This window comes from Culex pipiens, chromosome 1, assembly GCF_016801865.2.
Source record: "Culex pipiens pallens isolate TS chromosome 1, TS_CPP_V2, whole genome shotgun sequence".
Taxonomy (NCBI): domain Eukaryota; kingdom Metazoa; phylum Arthropoda; class Insecta; order Diptera; family Culicidae; genus Culex; species Culex pipiens.
The window spans coordinates 55,783,385-55,803,736 of record NC_068937.1 but is presented as its reverse complement, the minus strand read 5'-3'; the positions used below and the strand labels follow the sequence as shown (position 1 = coordinate 55,803,736).

Sequence of the window (20,352 nt, the reverse complement as noted above, 5' to 3'; positions counted from 1 at the left end):
CGGTGTGTATTTCGGGTGAGTGCGTGCGTGTGTGTGTGAAGGTGCGGCTAGCTCTGGTTGTCACGATGACAGCAGAGCTGAGCCAGTCCGTTTCGTGGTGCCTGTCCGTCGGGACGCATTTTTTTTTTTTTTCGCGTTCCGGTTTCGTCGATCGTCGTCGGTGTGTATTTCGGGTGAGTGCGTGCGCGTGTGTGTGAAGGTGCGGCTAGCTCTGGTTGTCACGATGACAGCAGAGCTGAGCCAGTCCGTTTCGCGGTGCCTGTCCTTCGGGCCGCATTTTTTTTTCGCGTTCCGGTTTCGTCGATCGTCGTCAGTGTGTTTTTCTCGTTAGTGATGTATTTGATACACATCACAGCCGGGAGTTCGATTTGCGATGCCTTTTCGTTGGGTCGCAAAATTTTTCGCGTCCATCGCAGTGTGTTTTTCGTTTTTTTTCGCGTGCGTGTGTGCGTGTGAAGGTGCGGCTGGCTTTGACTGTCCCGATGACAGTCAGTTCGATTTGCGATGCCTTTTCGTCGGGTCGGTAAATTTTTCGCGTCCGTTGTCGATGTGCAACAACAACAAAACCCTATCATACCATTTCATCTCGATACATCGTAACTCGTCGTTCGCAAAGTTAATCAGTACCTCACTAAACATCAATCATTCAAAACTCGTGAAATCATCTCAAGTTAAAAATTACACTGTTTAACCCTTCAGTTTTAATTACAAATGATTTTGGTTCTATCTTTCCACAGCCAGCTGTCTAAGACTAGACCATTTCATTTAAAATTTAACAACAGATAAACGGGAAATGTCTCATCCGCAGCCTCCGATTGCTTGCCTTGAGAATAATACAAAATACCGTTCAACAAACACTATGATTTTGGGTCGCATCATCATCTTCTATGATGAATCCTGACCAAACACCCTATCCTACTAACAAGTTTTCAGGTTCCTGGCGCTCGTGGGGTGTAAGCACAGAGTAAATCAGCTGCCCTAGTAGCAACCTGCGCTAACTAACATTCCCGTCCCTTAAAATCGAGGTCTACAAACTGACATGGCGGGCGCCGTTGGTGGCCAATGACTGTTACCTATTCGCAACTGATCTAGCTTTAGCAATCATGGTGTTTTATCTTTTCAGCGCATTCATACATGCTGTTGATAAGGGAAACACCACTAGATCGTCGAAGCCTATAATCAGTAGTGCTGAAAGGATATTACGGTTCTGTTCAGCAATGGAGGGGCAACCATGGGTGATCTCTCATGCTCATGCTCATGCTTGCTCAATAACCATTTTGCAGAGTTTTACTTAAATTGGAGAAATAACAATAGGAATTTAGAAACTATATTGGCTTCCGTCATATTTCAGGTTTATATGTAAAATTATTATCTAATCCCCAAATATGTCCTTTAATTTTTTTGATACTTTGGCTCAATTCTGAGCGCAGATTCAGATTCAGCGGAAAAAATACAAGGAAAACCATAGAGTTTGTCGATTTTTCGAACCTTGGAAATAATACATTTTCAAATGAAGAGATATCGATTTTTAAGAAAAACCCCTGAGATATTTTCAACGTTTTTAGTGCTAGATCTCATTATTCGAATGCAACCTTGCGCTTAAAATTTGGCCAGCGCCTTTTTGAGATATTTAAGTTTTAAATTTGCATATTTTGCCTTAAAATGGCTGTAGCTTTTGACTCTACTACATTGACCTGTTAAAAAATAAAAATGTTTGTTTTGAAGAGCTCTTAAACCGCCTTTAGACGGGCTTCGATTCAGAGAATCGCCAATAATCAAAATTTCTCAACCAATTATTGATTTTTAAAAAGCATTGGAAAGAAGAACTTTTTAAATTTTAGAAAATCTATGAGTTCGAAGTTTTACCTGTTGTATGTGACTTTGCCGATGTTTTTTTTAGAGATCAATGTTGGCTCTGTTTTGCCTTTCTTACTAAAGAAAGGTATAGGTTTTACTTTATGGCAGGCAGGCAGGACATCATTTTCATCTTCGTAAATATGACGATTCAGCATAAATTGTAATCGGAAAAATCTCTAAAAAATCACACTGCATCACTGCCGAGTCGACAAGTAGCCAAGTTGAGCTTCGAATACTGGCGCGAGAATGCTGGGGCATATATTATGCAGCTTCCACCAAACCGAAGTGCGCATCTCTTCTGTTGCGCAAAACAATCTGTTGCGCCATACAAAAATGGAGCGGTTTATCGTAAGCGTGTACATCAGTCTGTGGCGCAACAGGCTTTGACAGGTTGCGCTCGTGTTTCGATTTTTGTCTGCTTTCACAATATTTTGTGGCTCGAGATATACTCGTTTTTAGTAGCTTATCTACCGATGTTTCCTACAACATGCAAGATATCGTAGCTTTTCGGTTTCTTTTGCCCTGTCCGATTTTGCATAACTGCCCTAATTTTATGCAAAAAACTTTTGTGACATACACCCAAAACTGGCAGCGCTAGTCCGAGAGAATGATGGTCTCGAGTCGAGAGAATAGTGGTACCATTCACGGACGCAGAGAACACAGCTCGAGATGGGCGATAGAACTATTCTCTCGAGGTTCATTTGCAAAAAAAGTTCATCCGTCAAACAAAAAACTAAAAGTGTCGACAACGGTAATCGAACCAGAGACCTTTGACAAACCAATCCAATGACTTAGCTGCCTCGGCCACCACAGTTTGGTGACCAAGGAGAAGTCAGAAGTCGATGTATGACACTTGTTGGAGATTTATTGATTCAACTAACGAATGAACTCATTTGTTATGATGGTGTGAGTTGGTACCATTATTCTATCGATTTTGGCACTGAGCCCTCAATAAATTTTGAGAGAACGATTATCTCGATTCTGAATTTTGGGTGTAGGACATTCATCCGGTTACAAACAATGTGTTTCCCGTGTGCTCCTAAAATCGCACACGCACATTAACAAAGTTCATTGGATTCCAATAGGAGCTTTCTAAGCTTTTCATCGTTTGTATCGTTTTCAAAGTTTTCAATGCTCCCGACGCCAATAGAGTTATCTACGTGCGCATGTATTGCGTGTACGTAAATGAAAAAGATTGAGGTTAAATTTTGTACCGGCCAGCAAAACAAATGGCGTGCTAGTGTGCGTGAGATCGGGCTTAGATAACTCTATGGCTATCTACCTAAGGTATCGCGTTTGAGTGTGTAGTGGTGCGGTTCTAAAAAATAGCTATCTCTGACTCTCTCACTTTCGTAGATGCTGGCAAGCTTCCCTGCCCCAGACACGAGAAATTCTAGCAAGATTGGGTTTGCTAAAATTCTGCTTGAATGATTCTAGCGGGCCTATCAGAACTCTGTAAGAACTTTATTAGAAAATTCTCACAGAAAAAATCTGTCGAAAATGACGTAATTTTCGCTAAACCGAAAAGTTCTTTTTTATTCTTTTGTTGGAGGAGGAAGACGTATTTTCCTGCAACATGAAATTTTGGTGAGCTACTTGTCCAATAAAATTGAATCTAAATACTAATAAATCTTTTACTTTTTTCAACAGGAAAATAAACAATTCGGCTTTTCTGGAGAAAGCCCGGAAATCATCAAAATTTGATTCCACCACAGATCTGTGATTCCACGATAGCCCGGGAAACAGGAACTGCCGTAATCTTGTATTTGGGAATCGCATGGACGTAATGGACCGGACCTCTGACCGGACTAAACCGAACATTCCGAAAAATGGTACACATATTCCCACTCGGAAAATAATCTGGTAAATTTGAGTGTCTGGCGCTGGCGGACGTTTGTCGTGCAGTTCAGACACACTTGGTACACTTATCCTAGACAAGTTTTGGGTAATGCCAGATGAATCTGGCGAAAATCGGGCGAAAGTTCTGCTAGCTCCCACTCAGCGCGTTCCGTTTGAATTCCGTTTAGAATTCCGCTTGAGCGAAAAAAGTTCGATTCGAATTCTAAACAGTGTTCGTTTTAGATTCTAAAACGTATTCCGTTTCAAACGCAACAACCGGTTCCGTTTGAATTTTCGCCGCAAATCGGTTCAAGCGGAATTCAAACGGAATCGAAACGGAATGGACGGGTTAGTTTTGACAGCGGCTTCTTCTTCTTATTTTTTGTTCCTAGTTTTCTGTTTTGCTTTGGTTGAATAAGTATTCAACCAGAAAAAAAATGCCTGAGTGTTTTTAAGGTTTAAAATTTTTTATTTAAAATGCAAACAATGAAAACAAAGCCCCAAACCACATAAATCCCATAGTTAGTTTTAATCTCATATAAAAGATTTTACAATAAAAGTAGTGACCAAAGTGATGCGATCTTTTCTACCGTCTCGGTTACATTCCGGAGTCACCACCCACTCGCAGAACCGGGTCACAATCATCGGCTCCAATCTTCGTCATCTGCACCACCTCCATTCGACCTCGCTCATTGAGGCAACCGCGAGTTGACCGATCGGCCTTCTCCCGCAGCTCCACGACCTTCAATTTCGACATTCCATTCTTTTTGGCTGGCAGAATCTAGTCGTTCCGCGGAGTTTCGCTATTTGGTTTGCATCAGGCAGCTGGTCCTTTTCCGGATCTTGGATCCGCTGGGTTTTGGTTCTTCAGCTGCCGGACTTATGTGTACTGGCGCTCTCGTTCTGCAGCAGGTTTCCCAGCAACGGCCTGATCATCGCGACCTTGCCATCAACCGACTGCGGTGGTGGTCATCGTGGTGCTGGCGATCCAACGCTATCGGATTTGACGATTGATATAGTAAAAATCTGGAGCGTGGCCTTATTCCTGTAAGGCAGTGGCCGCCACCAGCTACCGGACACTCGCCGATTCTAAATCAACTGGAAGTAGTTTCCTTTTCGTCCTACTGGGGCGTACTGGGGGCAGCTCTCTGGAAGAAGTTGTCATTAGGTTAGGTTAGGATAGGTCCAGAGAGCATTTGTTTTAGGATCGAGCATGGCATTTGGAATATCTATCAATAAAACTTACCTCCTAAGAATCAGCAGCAATAATTCAGCCCCAAAAAAAAGTCCGCGTCGCCTTCCTCCTCCAGCTGGAGAAAAGAAAAAGTGCAACCATGCAAACAAGAGGATTTTGGGCGAAGGACCACTGAAAAGGGAACCTGAAACAAAAAAAAAAACAAACAATTACACGATTGTCGTGAACGTGAACATTGCTCCGATACGGTCACTAAGTTTCTTGTAAACATTAAAAAATACAAATCTTACCATTTTTACGCAAGAAACGGACCAAAATTAACCCGGAATGCCCGGATCCTTCACCGTCCTGAGTTGTGACGAGACCCAAAACCGCTTTGGCGAATCGCGGCGAAATGTCATCGAGGTTCCACCGCACACCAGTAGGTGTCGCCCTAGTGCAAAAATGATTAAACGGAATCGAAGCGGAGTCCAACCGGAGATTCCGTTTAGAAAACTTCGAAACAATTTTCGAAGCGGAATTCGAAGCGGAATGAACCCGTCAGGCGGAAAACCGTTTGATTGGGCTGTCTGGCACAAAAATCAACCGGTTCAATCGGTTGAACCGTGCACGACCGGTTTGTGTCATATTCGCCAGAAATCATGGCAGAAATCAGGGGTAAATCTGGGGGAAATTCTGCCAGATGGCTGGCGCAAGCCCCCAGACGAACGCCAGAATTGTGTCCGCCATTTCCGACCGGGCGGTAGATTTTGTTGCCAGACGACTGGCTGAAATTTTGCCCGATTTTCACCAGATTCGTCTGGCGTTCCACAAAACTTCCGGTTAGAATAAGTGTGCCAAGTGTGTCTGAACTGCATGATAAACGTCCGCCTGTGCCCCACTCGGAAAATAATCTGGTAAATTTGAGTGTCTGGCGCTGGCGGACGTTTGTCGTGCAGTTCAGACACACTTGGCACACTTATCCTAGACAAGATTTGCGTAACGCCAGATGAATCTGGCGAAAATCGGGCGAAAGTTCTTCTAGCTGTCTATCACAAAAATCAACCGGTTCAATCGGTTGAACCGTGCACGACCGGTTTGTGTCATATTCGCCAGAAATCATGGCAGAAATCTGGGGCAAATCTGGGGGAAATTCTGCCAGATGGCTTGCGCAAGCCCCCAGACGAACGCCAGAAATGCGTCCGCCATTTCCGACCGGGGCCAGACACTCATAACAATAAGCCGGTCGGAAATGGCGGACGCATTTCTGGCGTTCGTCTGGGGGCTTGTGCCAGCCATCTGGCAGAATTTCCCCCAGATTTGCCCCAGATTTCTGCCATGATTTCTGGCGAATATGATACAAACCGGTCGGGCACAACCGGTTTGTATCATATTCGCCAGAAATCATGGCAGAAATCTGGGGCAAATCTGGGGGAAATTCTGTCAGATGGCTGGCGCAAGCCCCCAGACGAACGCCAGAATTGCGCCCGCAATTTCCGACCGGGTTGTACCTCGGTTTTGCTTTGTGCCTGCTTTATTCGGTTTATGGGCTCGTATCAAAACTAGAACACCAAAACAGCGGTGTGCGTCGTTTGTCATAAACGCTTGTTTGATTAAGAATTTGTACGATTAAAAATATTGTTTTGGTGAAAATGGCTTTTTCAATTTCTTTTGGAAAACACATAATTAATAATACCTTGCTTTCATCGTAAGATTTTGTGTATCATGTCACTTTCTTTTGTGCTGGCGTTATCAATAAACAAAGTCGATGTTAACAAATGAAAGAAGTTATATCTTTTAGTAAGAAAGGCTCTAAAGTAGTGCCATTTTATAGCAGAACATGTGTAAAACAAGCAAAAAATTGAAAATGTAACTGTAAAAACATGAACAAATTAGAAAGGCAATATGTAATGATAGGAGGTAGGCCAAATATTACAAAAAATTTACATAAAATAAACAATATAAATGCATATCAAAATACTAAAAATAAAACAAGATAAACATTAGGGTTAAATTGAAACAAATAAGATGATCCTTTAAATCCTAAAACAAATTAAAAACATCACAAATTAAAAAAATATGTTTGGGAGTTGAACTGTTTGTATAAGAAGTATAAATAAATCAACTTTTTCTAGTATTCCTAGCATTCTTGAAACTTTAACATTCTTCTAAGCAAAATGTTCCCCAATAAAAGTGCAACCAAAAGTCCCCCTCTCTCAAACAGTCAGACCACCGCGGCTCGTAAATATTTACATTTTCATTAAGAGTTCGACTCCGCGGTGGCCGTTATACCGACCTCCTAACTGCACGTCGATATCAATCGAAATCAATTTTCCCAAACAAGCAGCAGGAGAAAAAAAAAACCTTGAACAGGCCAATCCCGCATTTTCAATTGAAAATGTTTTCTCCTGCGGGGAAATTAATTCAATCATTGCCGCGGGACGGAAATGTTTCCAATCTGGTGCGGGGACAGATTTCCCCAACCAACAGCGAGGAGAAGGAGGGGACCTCCCCGGGCAAGTTTCGATAACCTTATTGACTTTGCAATCAGCCGGAGACGATTGTTACTTTTGCTCGATGTTGTCGTCGTGGGCGTTGTTGTTTGGAGTGGTGGCATTCAGATTTTGGTGCACGGGAAAAGTTTGATTTTTTTGGGACGATTGTGGGTGGGGGAATTTTTCTTGGCAATCAAAAGTGACACTTGCTGCGATAAAAAATACGACAAACAACCACACCGGATGGAAGTCGTTTCGGGAGGTTCAAAAAGGTGCAACCGAAATGAGAATTGCTCGGTTTTGGGAATCATCATATGAATGAATGCAGATCTAATATTTGCAATCTCTGATTCCTGGAGCTCTTAAGACAGTCTGCTTAATAAACTATCTTTCCTGTACAGTAGACCTACGATTTTGAGTATTTATTTATGATTTTCTGATGATACTCTAAGACTGCATACATTTAGGCGCGATCAAAAACCTACTTTAAGCCTAAATGTAGGCAATAATACAAAAAGCTCATCTACAGCACATAACTGTACCTAACTGAAGAAGCCACTACTGTCTGGAAGCTCATCCGTTCCCGACCGCAGACTAACCTCGAGGATAAATACGCAAATTAAACATAAGAAATAAATCTTTATGAATGTTCAGTACGTGTTTATTAGGTTCATCGTCGGGTGTGTCAGCAGAGCAACAAGAACAAGGAACCGACCACGTTGATTGCACACCACACACCGTCATCAACGCTTTTGGGCGGTGGTGAACCAGAATAGTGAAATTTCTGCTGGCTGGCTGGAACTTGTAACAACCTCTCCAACCCATCCCAACTCTTTTGGCGTAGCTCTATATGCATATATACGGCGGCAGCAGCAGCAACAGTACAAAGCCTTTTGCACAAATTGCATAATTTATTGCTCATTAAAATGCTTGTCTTCAAACCTTCTCCCATGGAAACGAGCTGGAACTGTTGGGGAAATGTGTAATGAAATGGGTTTTGGGGTGGAGTTGGGAGGGGAGAGTATTTTAAAGTTGCAGTTCTAGATTTGGTGCAAATGTGACCTGCTTGGGTATTTTTTCACGGCTGAGTTATGACTTTGTTTAATGTATGCAAATAATTTTAAAAGGAAAGCGAATGCTTGAGGAATAAACAAGAATGCTTGCAGTATTGTATGATAAATTAGAAGGTTATTTTTTTCATTTCATTATTAAATTTAAGTGTGGTTAATGGCTACAAACTGATTTTTGTTTTTTCAATCCATCCTTTCTTGGCGAAGTTCACAAAACAAAAAAAAAAGTCACGGACATAAATATAGAAAAATATTAGTCACGGCCTGAACACTTTATTACAATTAAGAATTGATATAGTTACTTTGATTTTCTGCTAGTTTAAGGTTGAAGCTCGTGTGCGGGGTTGGATTGGAAAGGGTCAAACCGGCTCTTCAATATTTAAAAATGATAATTTTTTTAAAACATCTCATTACAATTTTACTTAAAAATAATCTTAATAATACTTGGCAGTAACGAATTTCATTCTGCAATCTCCGTGGCAAAAATAAAACGGAAAATTAAATCCCTCACTTCTTCCCCCAAAAATCGTCATCTTAAAACAAACGAATCAAATTTACACTCAGCTTATTATCCGCATCTGTTCCGACCGAGACTGCGTCCTCCAGTCGGCGAGAAAATCATGAATATTATGTACTTACAGCACACACAACAGTCCAGAAAGCATAATCATAACGACAGTCGTCGTCTAAGCATGGTTTCTGCCAGAGCTCGAGCTGCTGCTAAAAATATGAATATCCATTTATAGGGGACGTGAGATTGAGTTTTTGATTAGATTTTTGTGCAATTTATAGAAAGAGCGCGGGAGAGCTGGCTGTTTTAAATTAGAAATTTTGTGGAATTAAGGGAAGCCTTAAAGTCAATTGTTTTACGTTTTGGATGGATTATTTAAGCTGAAGACATATCCAAAGCCATGAATTTTAGTAGACAAAAAATATTGAGGGTTGTAAGTGTTTTTGAAATTATTAATACAAATAACACACAATAAAAGTTTGTCAATACAAAGACATTCGATTTTTTGTCTTTTAATACTTTTCTGCTTGGTATTCTGAACAACCCCCTTCGAATCAATTTGTCAAGCAAGTTTCTCACGGTAATAACATCACAGTTTACGATTTCTCGTCCCCATATAAACATTCCTTGGTGGGGTGTGGATTGAAAACAAACTCACATGCAAAATACATAAACACTCTCGAGTGGGGGTGGTTTATCATAATCGCTTTTCAAGTGGTTTTGATTACTGCAGTCTATGTCGTCGCATGTGCTGCTCTTGACTGACTTCATTGGCCTACCTAAATCAACTTGTTGAACAACACACACCACAAACCCCCTAGAGGGAAAACTTGCATTTTGCACTCTTGAATGAAGCATCCCGTACGCACGAACATGCGTGTATTTTACGCACCACCCAGAAGTCATCGGCAGTCATTTTCCCCTCCCCCGGCGTTCCCGGGAGGGATTTTATGCTGCACTGCGAATGCAGTGCAAAGGAAGGGATGTGTGATATGTTTACGCACTGCACGCACATTTTGCCCGAGGGGTGAGTCACGCGTTAAAAAACACGAGGGGTTGCAGTTTAATTGAGTGTGTGTCAGCGCAAGGTGCGTAGGGATTGTTGTTGCTCATATTGAATTTAAAGGTTTTTTGATTTTCAATTAAATTTTCACTTAAGTTTTACGTGATATCAAACATATAGAATTTAAATTAAAATCTTGGTATTTGCAGATTATATAACTCAAACCAAAAAAAAGGTAGAACACAATCTTAATTCATGCAAACACTAGAACTTAACCTTTAACCGACTTTAACCAATGCATGTAGAGCGTCTAATTTTTCCGGGTTCAGAATTTCCCGGGAAACGGAAAAAAATATTAGGAGACTGGCGAGCTGCAGTCCAGAACCGAGCAACATGAAACAACATTCTTGATAAGCTGATTGGTATGGTATTGGTACACAGCTAGAAAAGTAGTAATCCAGCTGCGTGTAAAAGACCTGGTTGTAAAATAAATATTACATTATTTTATGGAATTTTATGTGATTTTACACTCTGAAATAAGTAGAACATCAGTATGGGAAACCTACTCGACCGAAATGTCAAGCGGATATATGTGTTTATGCTTTCCATTCTTCATCGGTCCGATGGCCGATTGGCTAAGGCGCCAGTCCTTACTGTTGGTGCTGGGTTTGAATCCCATCGGTTGCAACTTTTTTTTTTGTGTTTGCAAAAATTGTACATGCAGTGTGTAATATTAAGTGTTTATTTTGACGAAGGTGATGTGCATGCTTTTGCATGCGATTTTACCATCGGATTTTTTGCTGAGTATGTATTTTTCTGAAAAAGTACACACTCACGTCATCTTTTACGCCAAAATCGAATGTGTTAGAGTTTTTTAGTAAATGTTTTTTTTTTATGGAAAAAAGTAACGAGGTTCATAAAAGGATCACAGATAATAATCACTGTTTTTGGAAATCGGAAAAAGTCACTGAATACTAACTCTTCCAACAAATAATCAACGATTATAACAATCTATTACTTGGAACTCAACATGAGCATTTTGTTCATAACTAAGTACAAAAAAATGAGAGTGTTGCATTTAAAATAATTGACACTGGCAAAAAATATCAAAAAAGTTGCAACTAATTTTGATATAATCATTTAGGGTTAGTAAAATTTCACGATTTCGCGGACAGCGTGAAATCCGTGAAATTTTATGTTAGGAGCGGCCGTGGCTGACTGGTTACGGTGTTCGCTTTGTAAGCGAATGGTTCTAGGTTCGATTCCCATCTGCTTCCAACGAAAAAGTTAAGAACATAGAAATCTGAAATGATGAATATGAACGAAAAATCAAAGTCGCTCGAGGCGGGGGTTCAATCCTCCGTCCTTTGGATTGGTAAGCAAAAATGCTAACCACTAGGACATGACGACTTGGTGAACGTGAACTGGAATTAGGAATACTGTTACAGAGAGCGAGCTGTGGCGCTATAATCACGGCAAATAGTATCCAGGGTATAGGGACGTGGCGTTACATCGTGCTGCCACCTGGTTTTTTTAAGTGCAAAAGTGGAAAAGTGCTGAGTCATCGTCTAAAAATAGACGGCGTCCTATCTCGCCCAGCAAAATGAAGTCGATAAAGTAGTCGGTTTCGATGCGAAAAAGTGGAAAATGTGGTCTAAAAATAGCGACGCCATCCCCCTATTCGTGGAAATACAATGTCCCATCTCAGAGGGTCCCGGAGTACCAAACCTTCTTAGCATGGTGCTCCCAACGAATACAACCAAATCTCGGAGCGTATGGTGGTATGTCCCCACGCTTCTTCCTCCCCTGTCGATTCAGAATTTTGTTGTTGTTCGAACACTCTGTGCTCAAACTCAACCCAATTATGAATCATCTTTGTGATACGGCTTTACTCAGTAGGCCGCTTTAACGCTTGTGATGTTTCAATGCATTCCAATGCAATGGCACACTACAAATTTTAATAAATGACAAGAAGAGAGCTAGGCGTCATCTAACCTAAGGCACTCTCCAGGATCCCTTCGAAAGGTTGGCTGCGCTAGGGTCTGATAAGATTCGATCAAATTAGAAATCCCGTGAAATTTTATGTTTGCGTGAAAATGTAACCATTTTTCTCAAAATAATTTATCAAACTCTTATGGGTAATTCTCCGCCAACTCACACAGCAGTTGCCCCGACCCCTCTTCGATTTTCGTGAAACTTTGTCCTAAGGGGTAACTTTTGTCCCTGATCACGAATCTGAGGTCCGTTTTTGATATCTTGTGACGGAGGGGCGGTACAACCCCTTTCATTTTTGAACATTCGAAAAAGAGGTGTTTTTCAATAATTTGCAGCCTGAAACGGTGATGAGATAAAAATTTGGTGTCAAAAGGACTTTTATGTAAAATTACATGTATAGGTCATCGCTGAAATTTTAAAGTTATCGCAGTTTTAGTGAAAAAGTTGACTTTTTTGCCGATTTCGTCTTTTTCCGGTTTTGCGCGCGGCGCGTCGAAAAACGCGGATTTATTTTCAAAAAATCATAACTGTGGGTCTCGTGGCGCAGGGGTAGCGGCTTCGGCTGCCGATCCCGATGATGCTATGAGACGCGGGTTCGATTCCCGCCTTATCCACTGAGCTTCTATCGGATGGTGAAGTAAAACGTCGGTCCCGGTTTCTCCTGTCTCGTCAGAGGCGCTGGAGCAGAAATCCCACGTTAGAGGAAGGCCATGCCCCGGGGGGCGTAGTGCCAATAGTTTCGTTTTTTTCATAACTCGGAATCCTGTTAATGAACTCCTCCCATTTTTTAGTATGTTATGTAGAAATGTCTGGGGAATCCGGGTTAAAAATATTTTCAGACATAGGCTCTTTGGTCCAGACACCGTCAAAACGGCATTTTAATGTTTCATACGCCCTTTTCATATGCTAGGCTAGATTTTAGAAACTTCTTATTACTTTTCTTTGAAAGGCCAACATATCACCTTTCATATGCGTATGAGTTAATTGAAATCGGTTGAAATGGCGAGGAGTTACGATTTTTCGAAAAAAGTGGTTTTTGCGAAAATCGATGAAAATGGCAATTTTTTAGACCACCTTAACACGGCGTAGGTCACCCTAATGGCCAAACAAAAAAACGGGTCAAATTATTTCGGCCAGGGAACCCCCAGAAAAATTTTGAGCCCGATCCGAGCACTTTTGTTTTTATTTTTAAATAAAAACATCCCATCCATCCATCCATAAACCAAGTGGAAACTTTTTTGAAAATTAGGAGATTTTTTTTTTGTGTCACGTTCAAATCTAGTGAAGATTTTTAGTTTATTAAAGAATAATATATAATAAAGCATAACACGTTATTTTTGTGATTTAAACGCAAGATTTTCAGAGTTATTTTAACATTTTTCACGTTCCGCGAAATTTTCGTGAAATTTGGTATTTTGAAATAGAGGTCGCCGTGAAATTTGCAATTTTCGAGCGTGAAAAATCACTAAGCCTAAATATGATAAATATATCCTAATGTTTACTATTTATCTACTAAAATCTGCTAATGTTGATCCGCAGGCAATCTTTTTTGATATCGTTGCAAATTATCGTTGAAAAAATATCAAGATTTCAGTACCAAATAGAAACTGATAATAAAAAGTATAGAAAATTATAGCATTTTAATTAATTTTTCTAATACTTTCAACATATTATTCAACCAGTAAGAATTTTCGCATACTGTATATCCAACGCCAATATGACGGAACGATCATTCATAACGCTTCGTCCTTTAAAATATATAGAAAATTTGAAAATTTAAACAAATCACATATTCCTAGGTAAAATATTGTCTAGGTCACGGATATTTGAAAAGAACCTCTTAAGCGTGAATTTATATGTTAAATCGATCATTAAGGCTAGGTGTCTTTTAATGATTGATTAAAAAAATAACAATTTAATATTTAAATTTATAAGCTTTGATTAAATTAAATGTAAATTTGAGGTTCAGTAAATAAATCAAAATGTACTTACAAAACTGTTCTTCTTAAAATGCCTTCAAAACTGGAGATAATTTTTGATTACTATTTCAATAACGTATAAAACTTGTAACCAAAAAACTTTATTTCCGTTTTGTGATTCGAACTGATTTTCCTTCAGAAAAATATGACACTTAGAGAGTATTTAAATACCGTCATCTGGGGCAAATCAGGACAAAAAATCAATCAAAATCAAACCATCCACATTAACGACCCCCGGGCTAGGGGTTGGACAGAATTAATGTTTTTATTATTCGTTAATCTATTGACGGGGTTTTGATATTTTTATCAATAGACTGACGAATAGTTGAGCTAGCGTTCCCACCGTGTATTATAAATCTCGGTACATTTTGACAGCTGACAAACAAAAACATGTACTTGCCTTTTCGGAAAGTTAAAAACGGATCTGATCCGGAATCAACGGAATCTGTGTGCCATGCCTGAGCCGTCGGAGGAAGAAATATCTTTAGAAAAGACGTGGACGGGGATATGGTGGTGGCCGCCTGAAAGGGTAGATTTTTTTTTACCAAAAACGAAGACGGGGAGTTCGTGGAAGCATCCGCAACGGTCAACAGTTATGCTTTTTGAGTCGTGCAGTGCCAGAAGAGGTTCATCAGAGCCAAAACCGGCGGCACCTTATGCTCATTCTGCGTGGGCCGTCTGGCAAAGAAAAATCTAGCATTCGGAACGGTCCACCATCATATTTTTTGAGTCCTGTGGAGCCCAAAAACTTTCGCGGCGATGTGCAATGAAGCTCATCAACGAGGCCAAAAACCTTTTTCAGATGGTTTTCTGTTGGAGCCCATCAAGCTGCCCTTGAATCAAAAGCAAAACTTGTATGTTTATTTCGTTCCCCCACAATTCCCCTTCCCCTTTTCCAGCATCCCCGGCTAGACTTTTGCTGTGGCTTCTTAGGAACCGCCTTCAGAATCCCAGGCGCTCAGAACTACAGACCAATCTGAAGAAATTCCTTCAGGAAGAACGCATGAGAACAGGTAGACATGTCCTTAGCACGACTTCCGGTGTAGCTTTGTCCGCTGGCCATGAACCCATCATCGCTAGCGTTCTTGCCAAGGTGTTCAAGGCCCTTGACATGATGCACATGGAAACATGCCCCTCCACACCCTTTTTTTTATTAGCTAATTATCAAAAAGCGAAAACATTACTTTATTTGAATACATTCATAATTTAAAGCTGTTCGAATCTGTGTTTTTTTTTTCAATTTTTCGTTCTGGCTTTTTTCTTTGTCTGCTATTCGACCCCGCGGCCGACCAGCATCAGCGAAGAGGACAACGATGAGATGGTCCGCGGACAGTTTGAGCTCTTCGATCATGCGACGTTCCTCCTCGTCGGTTGGTTCGGTTCCATTATCGTGATGGTCATGTCTTTGATGGTTGGATTGATTAGATTCAGCAAAAGGATGGCCTTCTGGTTGAACATGAGCGGCTCGCACCGGATGAAGCGCGGAGAACTTCGCAATGCGGTACTCGATCGAGCTCGGGTTGTACTCGGACTTGGTCGCGTTGTGGTCGCACTGACGACACCGGAGGGATCGCTTGATCAAGAGAAGATTGTGTGCGGGTAGAACTTTTTACCGTGAACGGTTGCTTAGCCGTTTGAGCCAGAATATGCAGCCGAGTCGTAATGTTCTTCCACTGAATTGGCTTCGTTAGCAAACCATCCGCAAATTCATCAACGGCTTCAATCGCCACGGATCGGTTGATCGGTGACGGCGTCGCCTTAATCTGCTCCTCACTATCGGTCCAACCCATCTGTCGACGGATCATCGACACCGTCACCCCGGTTCGATCCGTCAAGCTCAGAAACTTGCTCGTTTTCGGTGTCTTCCGACGCAACCTGCAGCAGCAGTCCAAACCGAGTCGCATACGCGTACTCCGGCTCCGGCCACTACCCTGTCGCCACTGGTTGCCGGCCGTAGGCGGTTCCTCCTTCTTCCCCTCCTCACCAGCAGTAGCGGCTACGTCAGCACGTCGACCATCCACAGCACACGGTGGTGGGCCAGTTTCCGCCCAGATTGCTTAGCGTGTTGAGCAGTGTCATGTACGTTCCGCCGACAGCCGCTAGTTCGCGTAAAGAACGCCAGCACCGCAACAAACATACTGTAGAGAGCGATCTGATACAGACCGTACTTGGTCAGCAGGATCAGATAGTAGTAGTACGGAACGTGGAGGTCGTAGATCATGGCCGGGGTGAACCAGACGACGGCCGCAGTGCCAAAAAGATCACCGTGCAGGCTGAGAATCAGCATAAACAACTCCATCAGGTACTGCGTCGGGATGAGCAGGGACGCGCCGGCCAAAGCGCGACCAGTACAGCGAGTCGACGATCGGCGCCCACAGCAGCTTCATACTGAACGACTAGTGCGCAAAGCTGAACTCGGCCTGAAATGTTTAACAATTGTTATCGCGACGCGTTATGCCTGCAACTCATCTCAACAACCTCATCGAGATAAGACGCATCACCGGCCCAACATTCAACATGCACCTGTTGTTTGTAGCTGGCGCCGCGATTCTGCAACATCATCAGGAAGGCCGCCACCAGCATCATTAGAATACCCTGCAGCAGGTACAGAAAGAACAGGATGGCAATGTTGCCCCAGTCAACGCGCAGGTCGCTCCATTCGTGTTTGTCCTCATCGTGGCAAAACACCGGCACCGGTTCCAGCAACTGCTCCTTTTCCGTGGGCCGCTTTCGGACACCCATCGCTGGTTCTGTTTCTTACAACCATTCGCGGGTTTGTTGATTCCCGGAATCTTCCGGCCGGGCTGACCGTGGCTAGTAGGATTAAATTTGGTACAAGGACTTATGAATATATATTTTTCCTTGCTGGCACACAAATTTACTCACCATCTCTGCGGAAACATCAAACTCAAACTTATTTTTTTGAAGAAAAACAACACCGAACAATTTTACACTTCTTTACCGCCCGAGCACAACAACAACAATGGAATATGGCGTCCCACACGCATTCATTTTTTCGCACACGCTCAAAGAATTAGGATGGGAAACCAAGATTTGTCAAAACGGTGAAAATGAAAAGGTGGGTTTGCGTCAATAAATTAACGAAATATCAATACTTTAACCATCTATTTTAATATGTTAATGGTCTATTAACCTATATGTCCACCCCCTAGCCCCCGGGTCTTTTGTGGTCTCTATTGCAAGTTTCTGCTCGAACCTAGGAGTCCGAAGGCTTGAATGGGGAGAGCACCCAAACCTCTTTCTACTCCAAGGAACCTTCCACCCCAGTGTTTGAACTGACGACCTTTGGATTGCGAGTCCAACCACCGCCAGCGATTCCACCGGAGTGGGCTTAGTTTGGTGTGTTGTTTGTACTTATGGCATGGAGACGACTCCTACACCTGGAATGACTTAACGGCCTAACAACCAAGGCCGGGACCGACATTTTACTTCCTCATCCGATGGAAGGACACATGGGTCGAATTGGGACAGCAGTTGAAGCAATATTCAGAGTAACAAAATGTGTTCATTCATTCCCAAATTTTAAACTTTTAAGTGTTCTAAAACATACTGTCCCTATTCAGACTGTAGTCCCGATTCGCCCCAGGTGACGGTTATACTATTTATCCATGTTTTAAAAAAAATTGTCTAGTATTTAAAAATGTGTGGAGTCGGAGTCGGAGCCAACCATTTGTTTAAAGCTGGAGTCGGAGTCGGAGTTGGTTGGAGCTGAAAGCCGGAGTCAGTAAAGTAAAGTCGGAGTCGGAGTCAGTAAATCTCAGAAAGCCGGAGTCGGAGTCGTTTGAAATATGACCCGACTCCGCAGCCCTGTTTTTATTGAAGAAAACTAGTTCATCAAGTTTTTTTTAGAGAGCTTGGCATGATGATTTTTAAGTGGCCCGGATCACATAGCAATTTAAAACCATCCCGCGGGCCGCAGTTTGGTGACCACTGGCCTAGAGAATCAAACCAGGGGGTACCACTTGAGATAAAAAAAAAAACAATTTTTCTGGTCAGGGTAATGGGCAATCGGCTCCGGAATAACAAAATGAGTTGCCAAATGAATTGATTTGTTTTGATTCCATACGAGACAATATTGCATATTGTTAAACTAAATTGCATTAAAACTAAACAAAATGCCCAAAACAACAAAAAATATACAACAAATTCCATTCAAATTCTTTCAATAAAGTAGCCTCGTTCCCCGCCCGACCGCTGCAAAACCAGCGGAAGTGGTTCCATCCCGAAGTTGAGATACATGATTTATGCATTTCCTGTCTATCGGCACATATCGCATCCTCTCTCAATCGTGTGCAGCACATGTGAATGGTTGGCAATTTCCCTTGTACTTTATCGGGGAAAATTTCCTCTTCGAGTTTTCCGCACTAGACAAAAGGCGCCTGAATCGATTCTAGCAACTACTGGTTATGGGGGAACATTTTATTGATAACATTTGTATTTTTATTCGATTTTAATGGCAATTGAGCTTAACACATCGTACGGATCTGAGAATAGAAGATTTATGAAGCGAACGATGATGACTCGTGTAAACTTCTTCTTTTTTTTTCTCCTGCCACCAAGAGGGTAGTTTCAGAGCTGTCAACCCCTTGCAGTGCAATCAAACTTTACGAAACGATTTAATCGAAAGGGGAAATCGAGTGTTGTTTCCTCAAAGTTTCCGCTTTGGTAGCAGACATTTCTTAAAGGTGTCTCAACTCTACTTTAATTTCTTTCCAGGTTAAAACTGCCGTTATTAGGGCTAAAAATAAACTTTAGTCTCATTTTCACCCCCCTGTCGCAAACACCAACTCACCAAAGGGGGTGGCAAAAACAAGGGTTTCTAACCCACTTTTTCAAGTACACATCGCAGCCACGTGGCGACCTTGAAAAGTGTGCCGAAGTCATCGGAAATAATATGATTACTTTCCCTAAACTTTGTTTCCTCCTCCAGAGAGAATGAGAGAGCGATGGGCTTCGCGCCAAAGTTGAGCGAGTTGTCTAGCAAGTTTCTATTATTATTACTAACTTTCACCCAAACCGGCCAAGCCCCCCCCTCCCTTTTCCAGTAGCGTCTGATCCAAAGTTTTACGGGTTTAATAAAGCCGGCCCCCGAAAAAGTTTCAATTTTAAATTTAACACAAAAACTTTCAACGTTTGGGCAAATATATCAAAACTTTTGAAAGTCACCGCCGCCGCCGACAGTCTCACCAGAGTGAGAGTGAGTGAGTGAGACCGACTCCGCCGCCGGAAAGTCCTCGCCTCTCTCACTTGCTCACTAATACAGCGCCGCCATTCAGCGAAAATCCGGTGGCAGTTGTTAAAATTTATGCGAAAACTTAAATTGTTTTCAAACAAAATTTTAAGAGAGTCGCCGAGATGAGCCGGTTTGGTAGAAATCAGCTGATTTCTTGCACAGAAGGAGCGTCTTTAGTAGGGAATCGATTTTTGTTCACACTTTTTTGGCACTTGTCACTCTTGATGGCAGTTTTTGGGGGTGGTAAGAGGGGAAGGGATGCAAAAGTTTGTTCAACCGCCATCGTGATATGGACTAATTAAAGAGGGATGAAGCCGGATGGGTTCCGAGAATGGCTGAATTCTTTGAAATTTCTGGTTATTTTCATACGAAATAATGAACCTCGAAAAACCAAATGTATATATTTTTGAAATAATTATTTAAGAGGCAGTATTTGTAAATATTGCTCGGTTTGTTCTAGAGGTCGTATCGAGGTGCTCCGATTTGGATGAAACTTTCAGCATTTGTTTGTCTATACATGAGATGAACTCATGCCAAATATGAGCCCTCTACGACAAAGGGAAGTGGGGTAAAACGGACATTGAAATTTGAGGTCCAAAAAACATAAAAAATCTTAAAATTGCTCGCATTTCAGTAAAACTCCATCATTTCCAACTATCTTAGATGCATTCGAAAGGTCTTTTGAAGCACTTCAAAATGAGCCATAGACATCCAGGATTGGCTTAACTTTTTCTCATAGCTTTTGCAAATTACTGTTAAAAATGGATTTTTTTAAAACCTTCATATCTTTTTGCAACAGCCTCCAACACCTATACTCCCATAGGTCAAAAGTTAGGGAATTTCATGGACTATAAGCCTACGGTAATAACGTTTTGGCCAATCGCAGTTTTTCTCATAGTTTTTCGATTTTTCTATAACAAACTTTTCACAACGTTAGTTTTTGCCCTGTAGGCTTCTATAGCGGCACCTTTTGGTCTCATTTTTTTCATATTCGGAATCCTCGGAAAATTTCACGTTAGTTAGAAGTACTGGAGTTGTCTTTTGCCGTTAGTTTCCACCTATCAAAAGTATAACTTTTAATGTATTTTTTTAGGAATCGATTGGTGGTACTCTTGTTAGCGGCAAATGACGGGAATATCGCAGATAGAGCTGCGGCGCTCTAAATCTACGACAGG

The 20,352-nt window shown here is 41.7% G+C and overlaps 1 long non-coding RNA gene and 1 pseudogene across 1 annotated transcript; both read right to left on the bottom strand.

The window, feature by feature from the left end:
• Positions 1-4,138: 4,138 nt before the first annotated feature.
• On the bottom strand, positions 4,139-5,450 carry LOC120417775 (uncharacterized). Its single transcript, XR_005605506.1, has 3 exons — positions 5,182-5,450; positions 4,943-5,075; positions 4,139-4,844 (listed from the first exon to the last, which is right to left on the bottom strand). It is a non-coding gene; the product is annotated as an uncharacterized LOC120417775 (long non-coding RNA).
• Positions 5,451-14,168: 8,718 nt separating this feature from the next.
• Positions 14,169-17,100, bottom strand: LOC120417753 (uncharacterized; annotated as a pseudogene).
• Positions 17,101-20,352: the final 3,252 nt, after the last annotated feature.